Consider the following 25,503-nt stretch of genomic DNA (forward strand, 5'->3'; position numbering starts at 1 on the left):
CCGATCGGGCTCAAAATTTTTCTTGGACTTCCTTGGCCAAACTAATTAGACCCTGTTTTGTCTGGCCATGAGGTCGTTGGAAATATTTTTCAAAATTTGTCCGAAAAATCAGGGGGCAAAATTTTATTTTTCAAGAAACATCAGAATTTCAAATTTTGATGAAAATAGAAGTTAAATCAACTGAAAACAACGTAAAATGCATTTTTCTGCATTGATAATCATGTTTAGCATGTTTGGGATGGATTGAAAATATTTTGAATTTTGATGAAATTCCAATGCACAGCACCACAAAAACTTTTTATTTCGCAAAAAAATAAAATTTTCGTCAAAACTTAGATATGCAATGCATTTTAAAACACTTTTTTCATTCAAATGTTGAAACCATGGCTCATTAATTCAATTTTTAAACTTTTTTTTTTTATTGTGTTGCCCCCCTCCTCGACTTTGGTCAGAGGCGAGGTACATAAACTTCAAAAAATGTTTGTAACGACCTAAGGTGGTCTATTTGCATGAGCATGAGCATGAGCATGGTTGACTGCCAATGAGCTGCTACTCCGTTATTGACAGATCAGCTGAAGTTAGACAATGAATCAAAAATGATCAGTGGGAGCCAACCATCCGTTCACTGTTTAACCTCTGAAGATCCCTACTTTATTAGTCAATACCGGCGCCCTCCCGAGAAGCCTGCAGTTCAACGAAAGGGAGGAATGTTAGTCCGATAGTTGAAGTTGCAGACTCATCAAGCACATAGTTTTTCGATATATACTTGTTGATACCGCTTGAGACCGTTGAATCCACAGCATCTCCTTCAAGCATCACGTGATTATTATTTTTTGGGTTAGTAGGATAAGGTATTGGCTTTTCGATGCCTCCCGAGCTACGACGCTATGGGGAGGACTTTCATAACAGACCCGTCGGCGAGCCTTCCGAGCAACGATGCTATGGGAAGGTCTTTTTGGTTAGCACACAAAGTCACTCACGCACAATTATTTCACTCCACTATTAATTAATCCAAAATGACAGTGCATCTTTCGATCATTATATAGAAATGGCTTTTTCACCATAAAAAATAAAACCTTATTCAAAAAATTATACACAATTTACCCGACGCCGTGCCTTCCGATCAAGATGATATAGGAAGGGCTTTGAAAATCACAAAACAATTAGTTAAGATCACCAAAAAAAAAAAATCACAAAAAAACACCAATTACTTAAGCAAAATTACGCTCAAGACACAAATAATTCAGTAAGTCATGCTATTATTCGATTACCACAATCACTCACCCCTTAACCTTATTCAAAAAATTATACACAATTTACCCGACGCCGAGCCTTCCGATCAAGATGATATAGGAAGGGCTTTGAAAATCACAAAACAATTAGTTAAGATCACCAAAAAAATCACAAAAAACACCAATTACTTAAGAAAAATTACGCTCAAGACACAAATAATTCAGTAAGTCATGCTATTATTCGATTACCACAATCACTCACCCCATACGAATAGTGACACAAAAGCACACAAAAAAATTAACCTGAATAATGACGACTTCGCGTCCCCACTTCCAGCGCACTAATGATGCTATTATTCGATTACCACAATCACTCACCCCATACGAACAGCGACCCCGACCTAAGGTGGTCTATTTTAAGAAAAAAAAAAAGACATAGCCTCTTTGGTTCAAGCACGGTCAAACGCTATTTTAAATTTTCATACGATTTTTTAAATTTAATTAAAGTTCTATAAAAGCCTTCTTCATTTGCGTCCAAGAGAACTCAAATTGGTAGAAACGGCTCGGAGTTATGACTTTTCAAAAAATATGGTTTCAGCGAAAATTTAAGAAAATTACCATTTTTGGGACCACCACGGCGTAGTTCACCCTAATAATCAAACACCCACTAAGAATTTAGGCTCGATCTCGAGCCAAAATTCTCAGTGGACAAAAAATACGGGTATTCCCAGTCACGACGTTCTAGCAGGATTCTAGCAGGGTTCTTACAGAGCTGGATATTCTTACAGTATTCTAGTAGAAATGTTCCACCGTTCTAGCAGGATTCTGACAGAACCAGCTCTGCTAGAATATTTCGTGACTGGGTTACACCAACCAACAAATTTTTTGCACAGGTTCAACTCGAGGGAAAACATGTAATTTGAGGTCTCCATAAACACCAAAGTTTGTATGGAGAATTAGGGCTGTTCGCTACCCCCACTTATTGCATGCAATTTCTTTGTCAGTGTTATTATTTTGGCCAAGTTACTCCCAGAAAAGTTTTGAGCCCGATCGGAGAATAGGGACAGCATTTTCTAGAGTACTAAAAGATTTTAAATTTGGAAATTAATGTACACATTTTGTTGGTCTGAGCCTGTTCTAACCAGGAGGGCGACATCTATATCTCACTACAGACAGCTCGCCCGCAGCCAACACAAGCTGTCAACTTTGGCACCAGAACAAAAGGGGGCTGTCAATTACACTGTAACTGAAAATTACACTTTGCTGAGTTCGTTTTCGCATTTTTTCATACGATTTTTTCAGTTCAACTACGATTACACTTTTTTGTGTAATCGCAGTCGAACTGAAAAAATCGTATGAAAAAGTGCGAAAACGAACTCAGCAAAGTGCGATTTTCAGTTACAGTGTACGACGCCAGCGCAAAAGAACAGCTGTTCGTTATGGAACCAAAACAAAGCAACTGCGCACTGTAAAAAAAGTACAAAAACTGCAGGCATAAAATGGAAATGAAGTAATTATTGTTTCCATGTAAAATTTGACCGCAATGTACGTTTAAAAGTTGGTTTATGTTTTTGAGGTGGTTTTTATCAATTTCTTTGCAAAATAAACTACTAAAGTTGGGATTGTTAAGCACACATCTGCTCGATGACCTCATTTAAAGTTAAACTTTTATCACATGAAACGTTTAACTTAACCACTGTGTAATTTGACTTTCACTACAGAGCAATTCTCTGAGTTTTCGGTCATTCGATTTTTTTTTTGTATTTTTTAATCCAGTGGAATCTTTTTTGGTGCCTTCGGTAAGCCCAAAGAAGCCAATTTGCATCATTAGTTTGTCCATATAATTTTCCATACAAATTTGGGTCCATACAAAAATGATATGTGAAAATTCCAAAATCTGTATCTTTTGAAGGAATTTTTTGATCGAGTTGGTGTCTTCGACAAAGTTGTAGGTATGGATATGGACTACACTGAAAATAAATGATACACGGTAAAAAAAATTTTGGTGATTTTTTATTTAACTTTTTGTCACTAAAACTTGATTTGCAAAAAAACACTATTTTTATTTTTTTTTATTTTTTGATATGTTTTAGAGGACATAACTGACAACTTTTCAGAAATTTCCAGAATGGGCAAAAAATCTTTGACCGAGTTATGATTTTTTGAATCAATACTGATTTTTTCAAAAAATCGAAATATCGGTCGCAAACATTTTTCAACTTCATTTTTCGATGTAAAATCGAATTTGCAATCAAAAAGTACTTTAGTGAATTTTTGATAAAGTGCACCGTTTTCAAGTTATAGCCATTTTTAGGTATTTTTTTTTGAAAATAGTCGCAGTTTTTTATTTTTTAAAATTAGTGCCCATGTTTGCACACCTTTGAAAAAAATATTTTTGAAAGGCTGAGAAAATTCTCTATGTTTTGCTTTATTGAACTTTGTTGATGCGACCCATAGTTGCTGAGATATTGCTATGCAAAGGCTAAAAAACAGGAAAATTGATGTTTTCTAAGTCTCACCCAAACAACCCACCATTTTCTAATGTCGATATCTCAGCAACTATAGGTCCGATTAACAATGTTAAAACATGAAACATTCGTGAAATTTTCCGATCTTTTCGAAAAAAATATTTTCAAAAATTTAAAATCAAGACTAACATTTCAAATGGGCGTAATATTGAATGTTTGGCCCGTTTAAAATGTTTTAGTGTTTTTTTGCAAATCAAGTTTTAGTGACAAAAAGATAAATAAAAAATCACCAACATTTTTTTTACCGTGTAGCATTTTTTTTCAGTGTAGTCCATATCCATACCTACAACTTTGCCAAAGACACCAACTCGATCAAAAAATTCCTTCAAAAGATACAGATTTTTGAATTTTCACATATCATTTTTGTATGAGCAGCTGCCAAATTTGTATGGAAAATTATATGGACAAACTAATGATGCAAAATGGCTTCTTTGGGCATACCGAAGGCACCAAAAAAGTTTCAGCCGGATTAAAAAATACAAAAATTAAAATTAAAGAAAAAAGACCGATTCCGTAGAGAACTGCTCTACAGTAATCCTGACGAACAAAAATTGAATTATAAATAAAACAATATTTTTTGTTTTCACTGTGCGCAGTTTGCGCGCGTCATTAATCTCAATCAACCAACATGGCGGCCTTTAGCATCCCCCTGGTTCAAACCGAAACCATCCAGAACAATCAACGGCCAATTTCAACTTACTTTGTAGTTTCCTACGGATCTGTTCTGAATCCCAAAAGTGGGATCTGTGGTGAAAATATTTGCCCAGCATCCCATGTCCTAGTGTGTGTTTCAACCCGATCCACTATCGTAGATCGTTATCACCAATTTCTCCATTCCACTGCAGATCATTGTAAAATTCAGCAGGTAGAGGTCGTAGTGTCGCAGTACGCATGGTACAGTATGCATGGTAGGTATTTTAACCATTAGTGGACCCCCTAGTAGAGCCGAAGCACATTTTTCACAAATTTTCAATATTTTAAGCACTTTTTCATAACTCTTTGTACAAAACAATGAAATCTGAAGTCTTTTGAACAATTTTGACTATTTGTTTCATCAGTTATTTGGTTTTGAGCAGAAAAACGCCATTTGAAAAAAAAGTTATTTTTGCCTGTTATGGACCCCTTTTTCCTATAGTGGACCCGGGTCCATAATCCTATTGTGGACCCGGGTCCACTATAGGAAAACTGTTATTTTTATACCAAATTTAACCGATATTTGATGTTTTGATGCATGGTGTAGGTCTAATGATAGATATAATGAATAAAAGATGGAAGATGGATACTTTTCAAAATAAATAAATATGTTTTGTTAACAAGTTTTGCTTTTTTCAACAAAATAACCTAACAGACATTTAAACACATTTATTTCCGAAAAAGATAAGAGAAAAAGATTCAAAAAACCATGTAAACATAAAAATAATTTTTAAAAAAGTAATTTTGAAGCAAATTTTCCCAAATTAATTACATAAATGGTTGACCGAAACTAAAAAAAAAGATTTGTTTACAGTTGCTGATAAAACCACACATGTTTATTTAAAAAAAAGTGTTGTTATTGATTTAGTATTACAAAATATCATTTCAAACTGCAATAATGATGCTTCAATTAAGTACAATTAACTATAGTTTTGATTAATTATAAATTCTTACGGCTTCAGCATTTTTGGTACTTTTAATATGAAAACAGCTAAATTTATACTCATATTTAAAAAAAAATGTGTTTAGGTTGATAACAACAAACATTTATTGTATGTTTAAGAGAAACTTATGCTAAATACACAGATTTCTTCATTTTTGAAGGTTAAATTAACAGGGGTCCACTTTTGGAAAAGTTTGGATTTTCGTTGTCCTATGTTAGACCCCCTTGATTTTTGCTCGAAAATGAGCAGTACTTCGCTTTATTTTAGTAAAGCTCATTAAACTTACATTATTTCGACTCGCTGAAGTTAAATACCTAATCAGTCAAAAAATGATTGGATGATTAATTCAATCAAAAAATATAAATGCAGTTTTGTTGTGAAAATGCTAGTGGCCATGGCTGATTTCAGATGCCGAACTCAAAACACTTATTTTGGTGAAAAGGACAATTCAATGTCAGTCAATATTGTTTTAAATGATGCTGAACATGCCAAATAAAAGATTTGTAGGCAACAACACGCTTGAAATTGTGATTTTATTGAATTTTTCATCAAAAACTCTTCAGAGGGTCCACTATAGGAAAGGGGTCCACTAATGGATAACGTACCCTACATGGTAGTTATGATCCTCTCAGTCTCAAACAAAAATTTATCGTCACATTCAATATTACGCCCTTTTTAAATGTTAGTATGGGTTTAAAAATTTTGAAATTTTTTTTTTTCGAAAAGATCGATTCGAAAAGATCGAAAAGATTCCAAATTTCACGAATGTTTCATATTTTAACATTGAAAATCGGAAATTAGTTGCTGAGATATCGACATTAGAAAATGGTGTGTTGTTTGGGTGAGACTTTTAAAACATCAATTTTCCTGTTTTTTAACCTTTGCATGGCAATATCGCAGCAACTATAGGTCGTATCAACAAAGTTCAAAAAAGCAAAATATAGAGAATTTTCTCAGCTTTTCAAAAATATATTTTTCAAAAGTAGGCAAACATGTGCACGAATTGAAAAAAAAAAAAACGAAAAACTGCGACTATTTTCAAAAAAGTCACCTAAAGATGGATTTAACTAGAAAACGGTGCACTTTATCAAAATTTCACTTGAGTACTTTTTGATTGCAAATATGATTTTACATCGAAAAATGAAGTTCAAAAATTGTTGCGACCAATCTTCTTGATTCAAAAATTCATAACTCGCTCAAAGATTTTTTGCACAGCCTGGAAATTTCTGAAAAGTTGGCATTTAATGTCCTCTAAAACATATGAAAAAATAAAAAAAATAAAAATAGTGTTTTTGCAATTCCGTCGTGAAACTACTTACTTTTCATATCATTCTTGAAGGACAAAATAGCCTACTTTTCTGTACCAAAAATAACAGAATCGAATAGCAACAAAATAAATGCTGAAAAGTATCACTCTTCAACATTTTTTTTTATTCAAATGATTTCACTCAGTGTGTGTTTTTTGGAATTGCAAAAAATGTTGTATGGAACTCGTAGCAAAACTTGATTATTTCAAACCTCTTCGTATTTACGACTCGTGCTGAAAAAATCCTCTTTTTGCAACTTGTTGCATAAACTACTATTTTTGCAAATCAAGTTAAATGACAAAAAGTTAAATAAAAAATCATTATTTTTTTTTTACCGTATATCATTTTTTTTCCAGTGTAGTCCGTATCCATACCTACAACTTTGCCCAAGACACCAAATCGATCAAAAATTCCTTCAAAAGATACAGATTTTTGAATTTTCATATATGGAAAATTATATGGACAAACTAATGATGCAAAATGGCTTTTTTGGGCATACATATCGAATGACTGAAATCTGGGAGAACTGCTCAGAGGCAGCAGGTTTTAGAGCATTTAAAAGCTTGAGGATATGTGTTTGTTCTATCTGAAAAATATTCAAATATTGTGCAGTTACAAGGCTAAATTCGCCCCATGTGCCTCGATTCACCCCAGATGACGGTACGTTCTATACCTTGTAACGGTTGCACTTGTTAGCATTTATTTATTTATTTATTTTGGGGTTTCCGTTCGTCTTTAAATGTAATTTGATCTCCGTTGGGGTAATCAATGTAGGTGATGTTAGCCCTCACGATCGTTGGTAACTATCGTTACTGGTTAAAGACCTGGAGAGAGAATCTCGCTGAGGTCGCTTATATGTTGAATCCTTCGGGAAGACGTAAAGGGACGGTCAGAGCCATTGCCGATCGCTAGAGTGGGACGGGAACTCAGATCTTTAAAGATCCGAAGAAGCCCGAGGCAATCTCCGGGAAACGACGTACCAAAAATACGTCTGGGGCCACTTTCCCCGTTCTGAGGAACCTAGTACTCGTTCACTTTGTCCCAGATCCTTGTGAAGTGTGGAGTGCGCAGACTTTTATCCCGGGTTCCCCTGTCCAGTCCTGAGGTTTGAAAGTGGCGTAGTAGTGTTTCCGGTTAGGCTTTAAATTGAAGATTTGGTAGAGGTTTGAGTACAAAAGCACGGGGTAACAGAAAACGAAGAGTAGACAGTAGGGAGAGCAAACGCACACAGTAGGAAGATGTCTAGACGCTAGAATAGAACAATGAATGAAATACACTGACCTTAGACTAGTCAAATAAACGAGCCAGGGCTTGCGAAATTTCGATTTTGTTTGTGATAGCTGACAGAGCACTCCAATCGTCTTCACCACGACAACCTGATTTTTACATTCTGCTTTAGTTCGTTTCACACACAAAGGAATGAGTGCTACTCAAAGTCACTCACACAATCATTGACTTCCCTTCAGGAGAAAAATCGCCTAGAGAGCGGTCGTTTGACATTCTACCGAGATTCCGATCATCTCTCCAATAGAGTTATCTACGTGCGCATGTATTGCGTGTACGTACACGAAGGATTTTTAGGTTAAAATTTGTACCCGCCAGCAAAAACAAATGGTGAGCTAGTGTGCGTGAGATCGGGCTTAGATAACTCTATAGAGCTTTCTAAGCCCGAGCTCACACACACTAGCGCACCATTTGTTTTGCAGGCTGGTACAAATTTTAACCTCACTTTTTTTCGTGTACGTACACGCAATACTTGCGCACGTAGATAACTCTATGATAGCAATCATATGATTTCTGTCACCACGCAGCATACACTAGGAAGAGAGAGACAAAAACGAGAGAAAGAGAAAGAGTACGTTGTCTCGTTCGGGCGGCTGCTTGAGTTTTGCTCATTTTTCGTTCGTTTCGTCTTCGTGTTTACGATCAATCGACCGTCGCCAAGCAATGACGGTCATGATAGGCGTTGTGTGTCAGCGATCAAATATCGTTTTGGGAAATGATCGCTGACAGAAAGTTCTATCGAATATCGAGCAGTCACGTTCAGTGATAGATCCCTTTTCAAGCATTGAAACGAGCACCTTTCTTGATTCCCTTCCAACTAAATTATGAGTAATTATTCTAAAGTTAAATAAAGTCCCTGCAGTTAAAATGATCTCAGGTGTTAGTGTTTCTGGTCGATCCGGAGCGCTGCTTCCGTCACTTTAGGGTCCGTTCACAATCCTTTCCTCCCCCAATGCAAACATTCTGCGTATTTCCCATGCTTCGTGAAGTTTTCTCGTGGCGGATGTCGGTACTACCCATGATGAGGCTGAGCATTCCGTACCGTTCTTGTGAGTCACTTTGGTACGCTGGCCGATTCGATCTTGCTTCTTCCCTGGGAAGAAGTTCAACCGAGCACCTCTTCGAGAGTTTCAAACCGGGCAAATTTGACATGGCGGGTAGTCTCCCTCGCGGGAGTGGCGCATAAGCTGCACCGTTTCCAACCGATAGAATCGCAGCGGCTACAACCTTTTTGACCAATCGGTAACGTTTTTTAATTAACCTATCTAACAACATGACATCCAGGCATAATTTTTAATTCAGAAAAGATCTTAGTATCTAACCTTATGGACTTCCTCTCTATTAATAATTCTTATTTTATTTATTTCATATCTTTAATGTTTCACACACTTTAGTTGTTTTCAAGCAAAAACCCAAAAAGATAATAGTTAAAAATTACAAGTCCTGAGAATCTGATTCACATCTCAAAGCAAAAGCAAAGTTGTCGTCACTTGGGCACTGTCGCTGGAAATATTTTTTTTTTTTTTTTTCATAAAATTATTTTTATTAGGTCCTTTTCGGTACTGGGACCTGGTTAGGACCGAGTCGGCTTTTGTAATTACAAAAAACTTAATAATTACAGAGGATCTTGTGTGTAAATGTTAGTGGGAGGGGAGCCGATTACCCGCGGCCTACTCGGGGTTAGTAGGGAAGGGATTGATGTTAAAGACAAGGCGTGGGAAGGGAAGGGGGATTGTGTAGGGGTCTTGGTTGGCTCTTCTGGCCTTTGCGTTTTGTCCTCAGCCGCAACTCGGTGTCCAGCTGCTGGGGCGATCTTGCTTTGCTTCCGGTGCAAACCAGAAACGACGGCTTTGTGTGAAGGCGAGTTATACTAAATAGAGGAAAACTAACTGAAGAGAAACTAACTGGAAGAAAACTAAATAGATATTTTGGAATCTGAGAGGAACTGATAGATAGGATAGAGAACATCAAGGTCTAGCTGAGATAGCGCGTCTCGCATCGGGATTTCTGGTGGTCTTCCTCGGGCCCTGAGGGTATCTTTCAACTTAATTCTGTGAGCCTGGTGATCTGGACACGCCCATACGAGATGGTCGATGTCCTGATAACCCTGCCCACAGTCGCATAAGTTTGTATCACTCATGTTGATACGGTAAAGATGAGCCTTGGACGAGTAATGGTTCGACATAAGGCGGGACATCGTTCTGATGAATCCACGCGTCAAGTCCATTCCCTTGAACCAGGCTTTTCTTTGCACCTTAGGTCGTATGGAATACATCCAACGTCCTTTGGTGTCGTCGTCCCATTGATTTTGCCAATCCAGGAGCGCACGCTGCCTCGGCAAACCGTAGCATTCTTGTAGGCTAATTGGCCTTTCAAAAATGTCTCCACTCTCAGCACCCTTCTTGGCGAGCAAGTCCGCTTTCTCATTACCCGGAATCGAGCAATGAGCGCGGACCCATACCACCGTGATGCTGAAGGACTGAGCCGCCAGGTTGTTTAAAGTCTTGCGTATTTCCGTGAGGAAAAACGTAGACTCCCTGGTCGGCTTCAGAGTCCGGATAGCCTCAACAGAGCTAAAGCTATCGGTGAAGATGAAGTAGTGGTCAGGTGGCATGGTCTCGATGATTCGCAGTGCGCAGTAAACCGCGGCTAACTCTGCGACGTAAACCGAACTCGGGTCCTTCAGCTTAAAGAACAGCTGATAAGATTCATGATAAACACCGAAGCCCGTACAGCCGTCGAGCTTGGAGCCATCGGTGAAGAATCTGTTGTTTGGAGGAACATGGTTGTACTTTGATGCGAAGATCGACGGTACAACTCCCCGCAGAAGATGGTTTGGGATACCGCGAGTATCGGCTTTCATGGACGTGTCGAAGCCAATCAGGGTGCTGCTGGTTAACGGAGGCGTGCGCTGTACCGTTGTGCTCGGGCTCCACTCCCACGATGACATAAAGTCATAATATAGAAGCATGCGCCGAGACTCAACGTGAAGGTTCAGCAACGTTTCAAAGTTGTCAATTACCAGTTTATTCCTGTAATCACACCGGATCAGGAACCGGTAAGACAGTTCGTAGTAACGAGTTCGCAGAGGCAACACTCCCGCCAAGACCTCGAGGGTCATGTTGTGAGTTGAGTGCATGCATCCCAAGACAATGCGAAGACTTCGGTACTGTATCCGCTGGAGAACCAACAAGCGTGATTTCGCAGCTGACTGGAAGCAGAAACTGCCATATTCCAGCACCGAGAGTATCGTTGTCTTGTACAGTCGAAGCAGGTCAGAAGGATGAGCACCCCACCGGTTGCCAGAGACGCTGCGCAGAAAATTAGTCCTTTGCAGGCACTTTTGCTTCAGGTAGTTAATGTGCTTCCCCCATGTTCCCTTTTGATCGAAGATGGTACCCATGTACATGAAGTGGTCCGACTGCTCGATAGTCTTTCCCGAGAGAGAAAGATTGAGCTGCGGCGGTTCATGCTTCCCCGTAAAAACGACCAGTTCCGTCTTCTCCGGAGAGAATTCAATACCCTTTCCAACTGCCCAATGGGCCAAGTTGTTCAGGGTATCTTGCAAGGGTTCTAGCAGATCGACTTCCTTCTTGGCAGCGATTGAAACCACTGCGTCATCTGCGTACTGTATAAGGGTGCAGTCTCCGGTCAAGCAATCATCGATGTCGCTGACGTAGAAGTTATACATGGATGGGCTAAGGCGTGAGCCTTGTGCCAAACCCATGTAACTTATCCGGGTGATTGCCAGATCACCTTGCACAAAGTGCATGTGTTTTTCTGACAACAGGTTGATGAGGAAGTTGCACATCGTCGGATTGAGACCGCTCCGCCGCAGCTTTACTCCCAACACATCGATGGAGACTGAATCGAATGCACCCTTGATGTCTAGGAAGACAGAAGCCATTTGCTGTTTTTTACCACGGGCTATGTCGATCCCTGTGGCCAGCAAGGCTAGACAGTCGCTTGTTCCCTTGCCTCTCCGGAAGCCATACTGCGTGTCAGACAGCAAGTGCTCTCGTTCCATCCATGGTTCGAGGCGGTCGAGGATCATCTTCTCCAGCAACTTGCGTAGACACGACAGCAAGCTGATTGGACGATACGAGTTGTGGTCGGATGCCGGCTTACCGGGCTTTTGAATGGCAACCACCCGGACCTGTCGCCATTCGTGTGGAATTATGTTCTGCTCCACGAACTTGTTGAACAGATTCAACAGACGCTGCTTGGCGACGTCCGGAAGATTTTTCAGCAAGCTGAACTTGATCTTGTCCGGACCAGGAGCAGTGTTGTTGCCCGTCAATAGTGCTATGGAGAGCTCTACCATCGAGAAGGGAGGATTAGAATCGCTCCCATCAACAACGTCGAATGATGGTTGTGTCGGCACCGAGTCCGGGCACACCTTCTTGGCGAAATCCAATATCCACTTGTCCGATTTTTCCACACTCTCGTTCGGAACGGAACCTCTACGCATGGCCCTCGCAACGCGCCACAGAGTGCTATCGCTGGAAATAGGTACCGTTCAAACGAGGGTGCATGATGGTTCGGGAAGCGTGTATCGAAACCAAATCACGTGCGTGATTGTTCCGTTGTAAAACGTCGACTCTGATGAGCGTGTGCAACACAAAATACAACAGAGCCGAATCGCAAGTTGAACGGATTTCAAGGTAAAAGAGTCATCGCCCAACACCACCGTGATAGTCACCGACAGTGTTTCTGAATTGGATTTTTATTCATTATTGACGTAGATGTTGTTCTATCTATGGATTTTGACGAGTTTTTTCCAGTTTGAAGCGTTTTCAACCGCTTTCGGCAGCGTCACGACAGCGTTCGGGCGGTTGTGTTTTCCCAATTTTGAAGACACTTTTCAGATCAGTTGCAATCGCGATAAGGAATGGACATAGAAGTGACGAGTGACGATCGTTCCTGTTGTAGCGGTTTGCTAGGGAAATATAAGCCCGTTTTTCCGCTCTCCCACACGTACGACAGTTTACGGTGATTTTTTTCTGGGAAAAAGGAGTCTTCTGTTTGCATTGCATTAGTAATTGAGTCGTTAGATCCAGCGTAGATTATTAAATAGATTGGATTCACACGATCAAACTTTTAAGTTAAAAAAAAAATTACGGTTAATAGGGCTGTGTATAAAATAGTAAATTTGAAATTTACGAATAATAAAATATTGTTAATGCTTTGTCCAATTACCTTCTTCTACTTCAAATTTGAATAATTGTTCAAAATTAAGACTTGCTGGAAATCCATAAAACCAGTGGTTTGAGTAGAGTATACTGAGGTAAAAAAAAACGATATGAATGCTTTAATTTTTTTCTAATCTTTATCTGGTAAGCGTAAGACTCACCTCAATGTGAAAACTTTGAATTTTGTTATGTTGGTCCCATACATATATCTCGAGTTTAAAGAAAAATACCTCTGAGATTTTGTTCAGCGTTTGTGCTAAATCTGAATTGCTACGTTAAAAAAAATATTTTTGAAGGTTCGCTCAGTTGCTTTCTCTAAATTTGGCCGTAGAAGGCGTAGATTGCGAGATGAAATGTTGGTGTCCTCGACAAAGTTGCTTGAATTTGCAAGCCCAACAACTTTCTAGAAGACAAAAAAATCCAAAAATATTCCTGAAAAGTTAGACTTTGAAAATCGCCCTTATCGTGACCCACCCTAATTTTCAACCAAACCAAAAGTTGCCCCAGTTAAAAAAAAAAAAAAAAACAGAGAAATCGCTTGTGGAACAGCAACCAAAACGTTAAATCTTTAGTCCAATGTTATTCTTATGGCAAATTCACCGTACTTAAAGAATATCTGTAAAAAATGTGGTTTTTTCTTTGATATTTCCGAGTTACAGCAAAAAACTGAAAAAGAAACGTCAAACCGTTGTATCGTCACAGCAGAATGTGGCAATAACTTTTAGCCAAATTGTAGACTATGAGAAAAGGTTTTTTTTTCTTTAACAAAATTTTAACACCGTTAGTTTTTTCGCTGTAGGCCAACAACGGCACTTTTTGGGCTCAATTTGGACATATTTGAATCCTCAGAAAATTTCACGTAAGTTTGATGAGTTGAAGTTGTAAATTTTATTGGTTTTTATGCAGATTGGACATCTGTATTTTTTTTTAAATTCGCATTGGTTCCAAAAACTGTAGAAATGTAGGGTTCAAGTCTCTCCAAAGGCACTTTATTTAGAAAACGTTTTTGCCTTCCTCACCTCAATGAGGAAAGGCTATAAAATCACTCAAAAAATGAACTTCTTAATTGGACCTCGTAGATCCACCTTCACGTGTACCTATCGATTCAGAATCAAATTCTGAACAAATGTCTGTGCGTGTGTCTGGATGTGAGTCCGTGCACCAAAAAATATGCACACGATTATCTCCGGACGGCAGGACCGATTTGGACCGTTTTGGTCTCATTCGATCCGTCTTGGGGTCCAACAAGACCCTTGTTAATATTATGAAGTTTAGAAAAGTACTTCAAAAGTTATGCTAAAAAAACGATTTTAGCTAAACTTTGTAAGATTGTAAAAAGTCAAAGTAGTTATGTCACAGACATAACCGAAATGGCGTAGACTACGTAAAGTTTTGAGATATGGACATTGAGTTTTCCATATCTTAATTTTGAAGAATAAGCTAGATACTTGAAATACATTAACGGAATAAGATCGTAAATGGGAGATGGACCCCCCGACAAAACAGAACTTAAACACTCCAGTCAACTCAACTGCCATGTAACCATACTTTGAATGTGTTGGTAAATCTTTGACTAGAAAGCCTTATTTAAACAATGGAAACATCGAATGGAGGAGAGAAAAACGAAAAACGATTTTTTCGCGAACCGAATAAAAGTTTGGTAGCATAATGTGGTGGAGAGAGGGGTTCAGAAAGCTGTGCAATCCGTCACCCCCGAAGACCAACACTAGTTCCTGAAAGGCATTTCACCGACTCATCACGGGTGGGACGAGAGACGGGGAGTTAGGCAACTCCGAAGAGTTGGGAAGTCTTCACCCCCTACCACGAAAGATCCAAACGATCCGGCCATCGAGAGGCAACTGGCTGACGGTGACGACGAGAAGGCGATGCGCGCTTCTTTTGCAGTTCTGGTCCCTCTCTCTCCTGCTGCTGCTGCTCTGGTCTCTCTCCTGCAGCTGCTGTTCTGGGCTGAACTTTCCTGCTGCTGCTGCCGGTCCGACGTCTGAGACGTGAATGATGGTCTGAAATCTGGCGCAGTTTCTTATTTGGACGGAACACCCATTCGAACGCCAAAGAGAGGAAAGAAAGAGACGAAGGAATTTTAGCGAGCCGAATGTGGGGAAGGGGTTGGGGGCGAGAGCAGCCTCAGAATGCTGAGCATTCCGTCGCCCCCGAAGACCAAAATTTGTTCCTGAAATTTAAATTGAAATTAGCTCGCTGCCTCGTCCCGGGTGGAACGAGGGATGAGGGCAACTCTTTCAACAGTTTGGAATTGGACACGACGCAATTCTTTCAGAAGAGCTCGCCGCGAATGCGACGAGCTAGTTGTTGTTTCACAACCACGGCTTGACCCACGAGAGGCTCTTCAGCGGAAGGCAGCAGGCGCGCGCCTCATCTCGTTGATGCCTCGTCCCGGGTGGGACGAGGGACGGGGAGTGAGGCAACTCCGAACCACGGCAACCACGAAAGATCTAAACGGTCCGGCCATTGCCGTTCAAGAGCCAAACGACATGCGACACCTAGTGTTTAGTAGCAGAACAGAGCGAAGAATGTCGATTGAAATTTCCGCCCTTGGAGGTTATGTATGCGAATTCTGTTTTGTTAAATTCCAGCGTTCAAAACAACTTTTGAGCAAAAATTTGAGCTGATACTTTGCTAACTTTTGATGCTACAATATTATTTTTTCAAAATTATTTTTTTTCAATTTTTTTTTATTGCGTTATTTTATAGAGGGCAAAGAGTTAACAATCGTACTACTTGATTTTTTTCTCAAAAGTTGTTCTATGAGCTGTAAATTCAATTTTAAGTTTGCATTCCTATGTAACCGAACAGCGAAAATCTGAATCGTCATTCTTCGATGCTTTGCGCCATCTGTCGGAATTTTTGAGCTTTTGATCGCGAATCGAGAGGCAACTGGCTGACGGTGACGACGAGAAGGCGATGCGCGCTTCTTTTCCAGTTCTGGTCCCTCTCTCCTGCTGCTGTTGCTCTGGTCTCTCCTGCTGCTGCTGCTCTGGGCTGAGCTTTCCTGCTACTGCTGCTGCCGACGTCTGAGACGTGAATGATAGAATGGGCTCTGGCGCGCGTTCTTATATAGCCTTTCGGCCCGCTACTTCCCCTCCTTTTTCGCGACCGACACTCGGTCGCGTTGCTCGGATGATTTTCCCCTCAAAATAGGTACTTGACATTCCCGTCCGTGAGTGGGAAGCGCTCATTTTGCCTGAAAATCTGTGCATTTTGAAAACATTTTAAAACATTCAATTGTTTCAATAGTTAAACTATTTTGCCAACAATGAAGGTTTTATAGCAAATTGCTGAATAATTTTCGAATCGAATGAAACATAAATCGTGTCGATTCGATTAGAGGGAAGGAAGATATAAGCGTTTGACGGATGACGCAGTAATCCAGGGCCTTCGGCCCGGGTTTTTTGGAATGACACCCCAGTACCTTCGACAAAGACGTAAGTCTACGTCAAAATGGTGGTTTTCGTAAGAAAACCTGTCATGCTATATACTGTTGGAAAGGTATTTGAAAGACCTTTCCAACGCGTTCAAAGGATTGAAGATCTGACAACCCCACCAAAAGTTATGAGTACTTTATTGTTTTTAATACATAAGTACTTTATTGTTCTTAATACACCTTTTTGAGGCCAGATCTCAGATATTGATAAAAATAAGTGTTATTTATACACTTTTTTGAGGCTGTGTAGTGTATTCACTTTATGAATGCGAGAAGGCATCAACCACCTAAAGGTGGATTAAGTAACGTTTTTAATAGAGAATCAGTAACTTTTGCACCAAACGCACAACGGGTTTAAAGTTGATTAGTTTACCAAGCAACTGAAGTGAATCTTTCCCTGTTCCTGAGGGGAACACCCGTGAAGAGTATCGGGGCCGGCATTTACAAACGGATTCAGTGACAGTTTGTTAATCAACTTAATGTTAACATGTTAAGGTTAATGTAAACATTCCATATGTTGTCTTCCTAAGGTGTCGTGATAAGGTCCAGTTTGTGACGATACACTACCTTCCCATTACTAATCAATCGAATCCAGAAGGGAAAAGATCGCCAGTTGTGTTGGTTCGAGCCGGGATTTGAACCCCGATCTACCGCTTACGAGGCGGAAGTGTTACCACTGGGCTACGTGGCTCGGTCACCAAGCAACTGACGTAAAACAATATTTTCCACACCATCAGTAAGACAGCGTCATCCGAGAGAATAAAGAATACGATCTGGTAGTATAAATGTAGGGGAGAGTGGGGAGATCTAATCCCCTTTTTGGATCGCACATAGCTCTTTCAATTTATTACAAAACTATGATTTTTTTTGCAAGAGTTGAAAGCTTGAAAATCAACTTTGGTTGGCTGATATGGGTATTTGATCAGATGAGTTTTTTGAATCATGCCAAGCGTTTAAAAAAAATATTCTAAGCCGGCATTTTCAAAATATTAGGGGTGAATAAATCCTCATTTAACACTTTATAGAAATCTTAGGCAAGATGTTTCTTATTCGTCCAGACTTTTGATTTTCTGTAAGTTACAGCAACTTTACATAACACCTGTACCTAAGTATAGTGTAAAAAATATACGTTAAAACTAGGAATATACTAATTTGGACCTAAATTGAGCATGTTTGCAAAAGCTGGTAATTTTTGTTTACAAAACAAATGATTCAAACTGCAGTAAGTAATCTTCAATTATGCTAAAGGAAACCATGTACGTAAAAAAAATAACCCAATAATTTAAACTTAAAGGTCATTTCAGTGACAGGACAGCACATTTTTAAACAATTGATTTTAAAAATATTTGGACGATTAATTTAACATCAAATGCGTAAGGGTTTTGTAGTTGATAAGTAGGTATATCAAAAAATTAATGTACACAAAATAATGTTTTGAATAAATTTAAACTATTTCCGATGCACATAGATACGAAGTAAAAAGATTTTTTTTTGATTTTTTGGCTGCCATCTCGGATTTAGTATTTTTAAACAGCAATCAAAACAAGACAGCAAAAAAGTGTTTTTTTGTGATTCGTGAATTTTGTGAATTTTGCTAATCCAGGTTGGGTGCATGCGTTGAGTCTAAAAAATTTTCTCGATCACCGATTTGAAAGTGAAGCTGTGAATGAAGTACGAGTTCCGGAAAACGGGGGGAAAATCTGTCAACTTCCCATCGTTTTTTTTTGTGTTTGCGCGCGCGTTCTGTCTCTCGGAAGCACGTGGCGACATTTTAAACAACGTGTATCACACAATAAAAGAAGATCACATATAATATTTGCAATTACGTTCGCCTGCGGGTTGATCTGTACTGTCGACAATGAATCCATACACACAACGAGATGATGCTGGGTGTTCTATTGTGTCCAGAGCAATTCTGGCGAAAATTCGAGTCACGAAAAGTGTGCACTGCTGCAACGACGACGATTCAGAACTTGTCACAGTGGTGATCGCGCGGGAAAAGCTCTCGGAAGCTTCCATCCCCGTGTCAGTTTCACCCCACCCTGGCCACACCTATGCTAGGGGTAATGGATATAATGACCGGTGGGTGATCGTCGTGAATAAAGTACACACACTCTGGAGAGTATACAAACGTACGTAAGTGACATAATAAAATATGTGACATGCAGTGATGAATAATTATATTTTCATACACATTTGTCTTTTTTTTTCGTCCAATGGTTCTACACGATTGATAAAGACAGGCCGCAGAAACACAAAACAGTAGTGTGTGCGCGGAGATGCGCGCGCGTGAGAAGCAAAAGCTTTGCAAAAAGAGTACTTACCTGTTTGGAGCTTTGCTATCACAGATTTCAGTCATTTGTCGTTAGTCGGAGGATGAAGATACCTGTTCTGAGGTGCGCGAATTACAAAACATCTCCCTTTGCTTCGTTCTAAGAGGTACTGCGCTGCCGTGTCTTCCGGTGTCGTGTGTGATATGTGATAGATGAGCAAGTGTGAAACACAGAGGGAAAACTCGGAATCCCAGATCTAAAATCTTGAGCGGCAGTCGTTTTGTTCTGGTCGTGCTCAACAAAACGGTTACGAGTTGAGCGCGCGCGGGTTTCATCCTGTTTCACGGTGATACACCTGTTGGTGAGTGGTATTTAACGAAAGTTCTGGATCTCAACGGTTTTGTGATCGAGATGGATTGGAAAGTCGTATAGTGATAGTTAAATTGAAAGAAATAAGATGGACAATTCAAGTGCAAAATCCGAGCAAAGAATTATCACAATCATTAGTTAAAATCCCAATAAGATATTTGAGAATTAATTCGAGACTTGCAAGAAAGCTTGCACTGCTGCATAGTTACCGGACTTCGCAAACCTGGTCTCCTATCTGTACAAAAGTATAGCACGGCATGATTATAAAATTCAGCTTTGTCATGCTCACGAGATACGAACATTTTTGCCAATCCTGACATTTTTTTTCTTTTGAAAATGTGCTATACACATAAGTAATAACAATACTTTGCAAAAGTGATCGTTGCTAAACTCGATTTTTTGAGCACTCGTCGTATTTTTCCAACTCGGCATTAGCCTTTCACAACTATCTAATCCACGGGATGCTTACGCAGCCCAGTAAAACAATAAATTTAATCGAATTTGGCAATAGAGTGCCATTTTCTAACTAAGTTCAGCGTTAACATTTCCCGTGATCCTGATCATTTTTTTTCTTCCCCGGTGAATGATGGAGATGGGAGCGGTCGGCAATGGCTGGCTTTGATGGTGTTGCCTATCCTGTCCTGGTGGAATGATGGGTTCACGATCATTACATCTTCACATCGTCAGCTGTGTGCTATCTTGTGACATAGGCCATTTTGGTCGAAAATGAGTTAATGATGAAGTTTTGCTATACTTAACAAACACTACAAGATGCTTTAACCCGATTTTGGAAACTCGCTTCCGTTTCCCGGATATCGCAATACACACTTGTGACATAGACCAATTTATCATCAAAATGATTGTGCACACTTGTGACACGTCATACACGTTGTTGGAAAATGTGGAAAATTTGTACACACATACTTTCTAAAGGCAATGCAACCTTTTGTTTATAAAAATATATTGATTAAGCAGGCCAAGTGCGAATGATTCTGATGATATCCCTTCAGTTGACGCTCAGGCGAGGGACATCCTGGAAGGAGCGTCACTGACTACGTCCGTAGTCCTGTTAGATCTTTCTTGATCAGGACAGTATAGCTCTGGTTCCTTGCAAGTGTCCTATTTTCTTACCTCCACGTTGGCTTGGTTTTCATGATGACCTAGCTGGTGGCCTGTGGAAACGGATCGTAAACCTTTGACCAGCGAGGGTCAGAGTCGAGACGGCTAGAAGAAAGGGGCGCGACAATGTGGGAAAGGGAAGTAATTTGTGATTGTAGACGGTATTGTTTTGATTCGCAGTATGTTGAGTCAACTGCTGTGGATGTACCTGAAACATCACACAACGGGGTTTCTCTTCTTTCCGTTTTTATCTATCATCTATATTCTGTTAATTTTGTTTCACTGATTCTCTAACGCAGCTTCTGTTTACTATCCTCCATTTGATTTCGATTTTACTTATTTGATTCTCTTATTTCTCAACGCTTTTCCACTCTATTTTACTAATTGATGCTGCTGCAACAAACTGTCTGCTTTCCCTTAGTTTGGCAGCGATGTCAATTTTGTTTATCATGTGCCTTTTCTTTATTTATCTATTTCAATAATTTCTCATCTTCCCTGTAAATTGCCCATCATAACAATAATCTAAGCTTGTTTGTTATCTCTTTTCATTAACTATTGTTAATTTCGTTATCTTCTTCATAAATTACTATCTTTCTTTTACTATTGATTCTTTACATAGTATATTTCTTTCACTGTCCATTGTTTTGAAACTTCACCTTTTTCTTAAGCAAGTGAGGTTCGAGCCCTGACTCAATTTATGAAATGATTAAAGATTAACGCAAATATTACTATTGTACTTTTGAAAAACTTTTATAAAATGCTTAGGACCAAAATATTGTAACAAAACACCGCGACAAAAGAAATAGCAACAGATAAACACGACTCAACAATAGGGAAGATTTCAGGAGAAAACAATACACAGTAAATAACAATTAGTTTTTGAATTCAAACTAAAAATAAAACAGTTTTGGCTTTATGAAAGTTGATAGGCACACTATAAATGGTTAGGCGCTTATACTTACATCAAACCCTACGTAATGTACCACCCCCGGCCGAGTTAAAATGCGTAACCGGAAAAGAAGGTGTGCATGCCTGGCACGAACACTCAAAGCGTGTTCTAGCGTGCTGCTCGTACTGACTCAGAGCAAGGGTGAGATGTAGGTGTAAGGGCAGTGCGTGTTCGTCGGGAACCTGGTGCATAAGATCGGTCAAGGCCCGTTCTTACACTGAAAATTGCGAATTGCGAATTGCGAATTGCGAAAAATATATTGATTAAGTCGATTAAACCATTGATTTGAGCTTATTTTAGTTTGTATGGGAATTCTGTGCACACTTGTGACACGTAGTACAATTTTACTTTCGAAGCACATTTGTGACACGTGCTTTTCAGATTTTTGTTTACATTATTTACTGTATCTTTTAACTGGTGTAACCAAATTAGTTGAAAGCGATAGTATACAAACCGATTTCTTCAAAAAGTTTGGCTCTATCATTCATAGTTTTGAAATTATTTACCAACAAACTTTAAAATCGATTTTCTCGAAAAGTACTAAATGGTCGTTGTCACAAGATAGCACACAACTGATGACATGACAAAATCCAGTCTGCAACCCGCTTAGATCACTATCTCCACGCAAATGCGAACTCGACAGAGCCTTATGACCGATTCTTCGGCTCCTTTTTTAAAAAAATCCAAGTTTTTTTCAGCGTTTTGGCTGTAGTGCCAAAATAAAAGAAGAAACCCCTCAATGTTATTACATATTTGGAAAGATAATTGATTTTCCTACAAAGAAATATCATGCAGAATGAACCATATAGTACCTGTGCTTCCCCTGAAATAAAAATGTAGCGTGACGGGACAGCATCCTAAAACTGGACTTTTAAAAGGCACACTACAAAAATCGCTACAGTTTTGCCAGTTTGATTTTTAAAAACTTTTGCTCTTCTACACATTATCACAAATTAAAAAACAAATCTTTTGCTCCTTGAACTGAAAGAATTGGTTGAAATTTGAGTTTTTGCCAGCCATTTCTTTTCGTGACGGGACAACGAAAGGAGCAGATTTATGAAAAAAAACTCCTCTCCCGTTCAATGGTTTGCAGACCACATTTGGTCAATATTCTTGGCTTTTAAGGTAAGAATTATTGCATCATAATGAAAATGATTTTTATCATATTAAAAATCACATTGAAAATTCAAAAATGTGATATTTTGGTGTAGCTTCGCTAAGAATCGGTCTTATAATGTACAACTCGTGCTGAAAATTCATCATTTTAAAACCTGCTGCAAAAAACTAATATTTTAGTCCAAAAAATGAATTGGAAGGAATTGTTAATAAATACAGGAACCTCCTCCGTGTACGCACGAGTGCAAGCAGCAGTCAAGTGCTCAGTGCTCCATCGTTTTTTCGAAAATTTTCGCCGTAATTTACCGTGATTAGCCGCGAGTTTGCTCCAACAGCATGCCAAGGGCCGGCCGTGGCCGTGGCAGTTCGAGTGCGGCCTCGAAAAACCCGCGAAGTTCGTCTACCGGCCGTGTGCAAAAAGGTAAACAAACCAACGCCGCGTCGACCGCCATCGCGCCGGGGAGTGTGAGCGCCAAAGGATTCGACCCCAAGTTACTACACGCTAATTACCGCGTCCAGGATCGCAGCCCTATTAGGCTCCGTTCAGCTACTTCCGGCAATCCGTCGACCGATGGCGCTTCAACATCCGCCAACATTCCCACCAGTAACAAGTTCGCGAGGCTGAGTGACGAGGAAAGCAGCTACAACAACACCGACGGTAGCACTACCGACGACGACGACGACGATGGTCGTGCACGGAAAAAAGTGCCGACGCCAAAAAAAGTAATTACTCCAAAGGAACGACGACCACCACCAATTTTTGTTTTGGACACGTTGGCGGACGATGTTGACGAGCAGCTGGAAGGCCTCGTGTACTGCCTCAAAATAGGTAAAGCGTCAGTGCAAGTGTTCACATTTGACCAAAAGAACTTCGACCTGGTTGTGGAGAAATTTAAGCGTAAAAACTTCAAATTCTACACATTTGACCCCGCGCAGAAGACCGCTGTAAAGATTGTCTTGCAGGGGTACCAAGACCGCCCGACCTCCGTCCTCAAGGAGCACCTCTCGGGTGCCGGAATAACGCCGCGAGACATAAAAGTCCTCTCGCGGAAGACAACAGTCACAGGTACACACACACTGTACCTGTTGTACTTCGACCGCGGCACCGTCAAGATTCAAGACCTGCGGCGGACTAAGGCGTTGGACGGTTTTTGGGTAAACTGGCGGTTTTACTCCAAAAATCCGACGGACGCAGCGCAATGTCACCGTTGCCAGAAATTCGGCCACGGCTCGCGGAACTGCAACCTCCAGCCCCGCTGCGTGAAGTGCGGTGAGTCACACCTCTCGGAGGTGTGCGTACTGCCACGAAAGGCGGACTTGGGGGAAAACGCAGAACAAACCAAGCCGCGCGTAAAGTGCGCGAACTGCGGCGGTAACCATACCGGTAATTACCGCGGATGCGTTGCGCGCAAGTCCTACCTCGAGGAGCAGGAAAAGAGGAAGAAGAAAGCAGCAGCGTCCCACCCTCCTCAACGAAGTACGAGTGCAGCCGTTCCTGCAGCTGGCCAGCGTACGGTTCCAGCGGACAACCCAGCGATCCCTCCTGGCTGGGGGCGATCGTTTGCCAGCGTGGTCGCGGCCGGTAGCGGCAATGCGGCCCAGCAAGAAGTCACCGGGGAAGATCTCTTTACCCTGCCGGAGTTCTTTGCTCTCGCGGGGGAGATGATGACGCGGTTTCGGAGCTGCCGTAACAAGGCGGAGCAATTTGTAGCCCTCGGGGAATTAATGATTAAGCACATCTATAAAGGATAAAAAACTGTGATCTAGTTTTAAGCTTTCTCTATTTCTATCCCCTTTTCCTAGCAAGTTTAGTAAGTTTTTTTTTAATTTTTCTTACTCTTGGTAACACCTTTATTTACAAGCAATAACTGTTCCAAAATGGATTATGATGTAACACACAGCTGAAAGGAACTCCAAAACTTTGTTTTGTACCTCAAAAGAACTTATTGTATCTTGATTATTCACCAATAAAACCGAATTTGAATTTGAATAAATACAGGAAACTTCACGGTTGGCGGTTTTACTGTTTTTAAAAGAATTTGTCAAACTTTTGAAAAATAAATTTCTTTGGGAGTCAACTTTGATCATAGGTTGAATCCCCCTTTTATTCAAGTAAAACTAAGAACCATAATTAGGGGGGATATTGCGCCTGGTGGGTCAACTCAAATGCCGATATGTATCCTAGAGAGCGTGGGTTTGCATAAACTGCGGTGGCATTGATTGGATTAAAATTTATTTTGTAAACTAGTACAGTGCCTTGGCGTACTCTAAGTGAAACTAAGTGTCCGAAGGCTGTTTTTTACATCTAAGCTTTCATCCACCCCGGGATTCGAACTGACTACCTTTGGATTGTTAGTCTAACTGCCGACCATCAACTCTACCAAAGCATGGTTTATACTTTCCATGAAGAGGACTTCTACTCCTGGACTGACCTTACTGCCTAATCTGTAGGTTAGGCCGGGACCAACATTTATGTCAAAATTAAAATTTTGATTGTAATTTGATTTGGCAGTTTGTAGCAGGGCAAGGCATTTAAAATGCATGTTGAAAGTCAAAGTACCAATGTTTTCAGTAATGCAATTTGACATGTGCATGTGCAAAAAATATTTACGTCAAATGGCGCTTCTTATCATTACAATCTTAAAGCTTTGTTTAGGCACGAGCAGTATGGATTCTTTGTTGACCCTTCGACATTGGCCCATTTACATTGTTTTGCTTCATTTTTTGTTTATCCAAGGTCCATTTGAACGCGTTTTTCTGGGAACATCAAAAACGGGGTTTAACGTTTACGTGAAAATGTTACCAAATTTAAATTTGTTTAGTAGAAAAAGTGTGTTTGTAATGGCCTCAAATCTATTAAACATAGTAAAAGAAGAGTTAAGCTTATGCCCCTTGAATCCTACCACATTAGACATCAAATTTGAGTAGAGGCAATCCCACCAGAATATGTTCATACACTTTCAGTTCTAGTTTTTATATGTCTTTTATACCTGTTTACTATTTTTGCTGAAAGGAAATTTAATAGACGGAGATACTA

General features: G+C 40.0%; 1 protein-coding gene across 1 annotated transcript in view; it reads left to right on the top strand.

The window, feature by feature from the left end:
- Positions 1-18,953: 18,953 nt before the first annotated feature.
- The window catches only part of LOC120419877 (UNC93-like protein), a 28,043-nt gene continuing 21,493 nt past the window's right edge, over positions 18,954-25,503 (top strand). Inside the window, exon 1 of the mRNA XM_039582738.2 lies at positions 18,954-19,274. The gene's annotated coding sequence lies outside the window, so the exon portion shown is untranslated. The remainder of the gene's footprint in view (positions 19,275-25,503) is intronic.

Source organism: Culex pipiens, chromosome 1 (assembly GCF_016801865.2).
Source record: "Culex pipiens pallens isolate TS chromosome 1, TS_CPP_V2, whole genome shotgun sequence".
Lineage (NCBI taxonomy): Eukaryota > Metazoa > Arthropoda > Insecta > Diptera > Culicidae > Culex > Culex pipiens.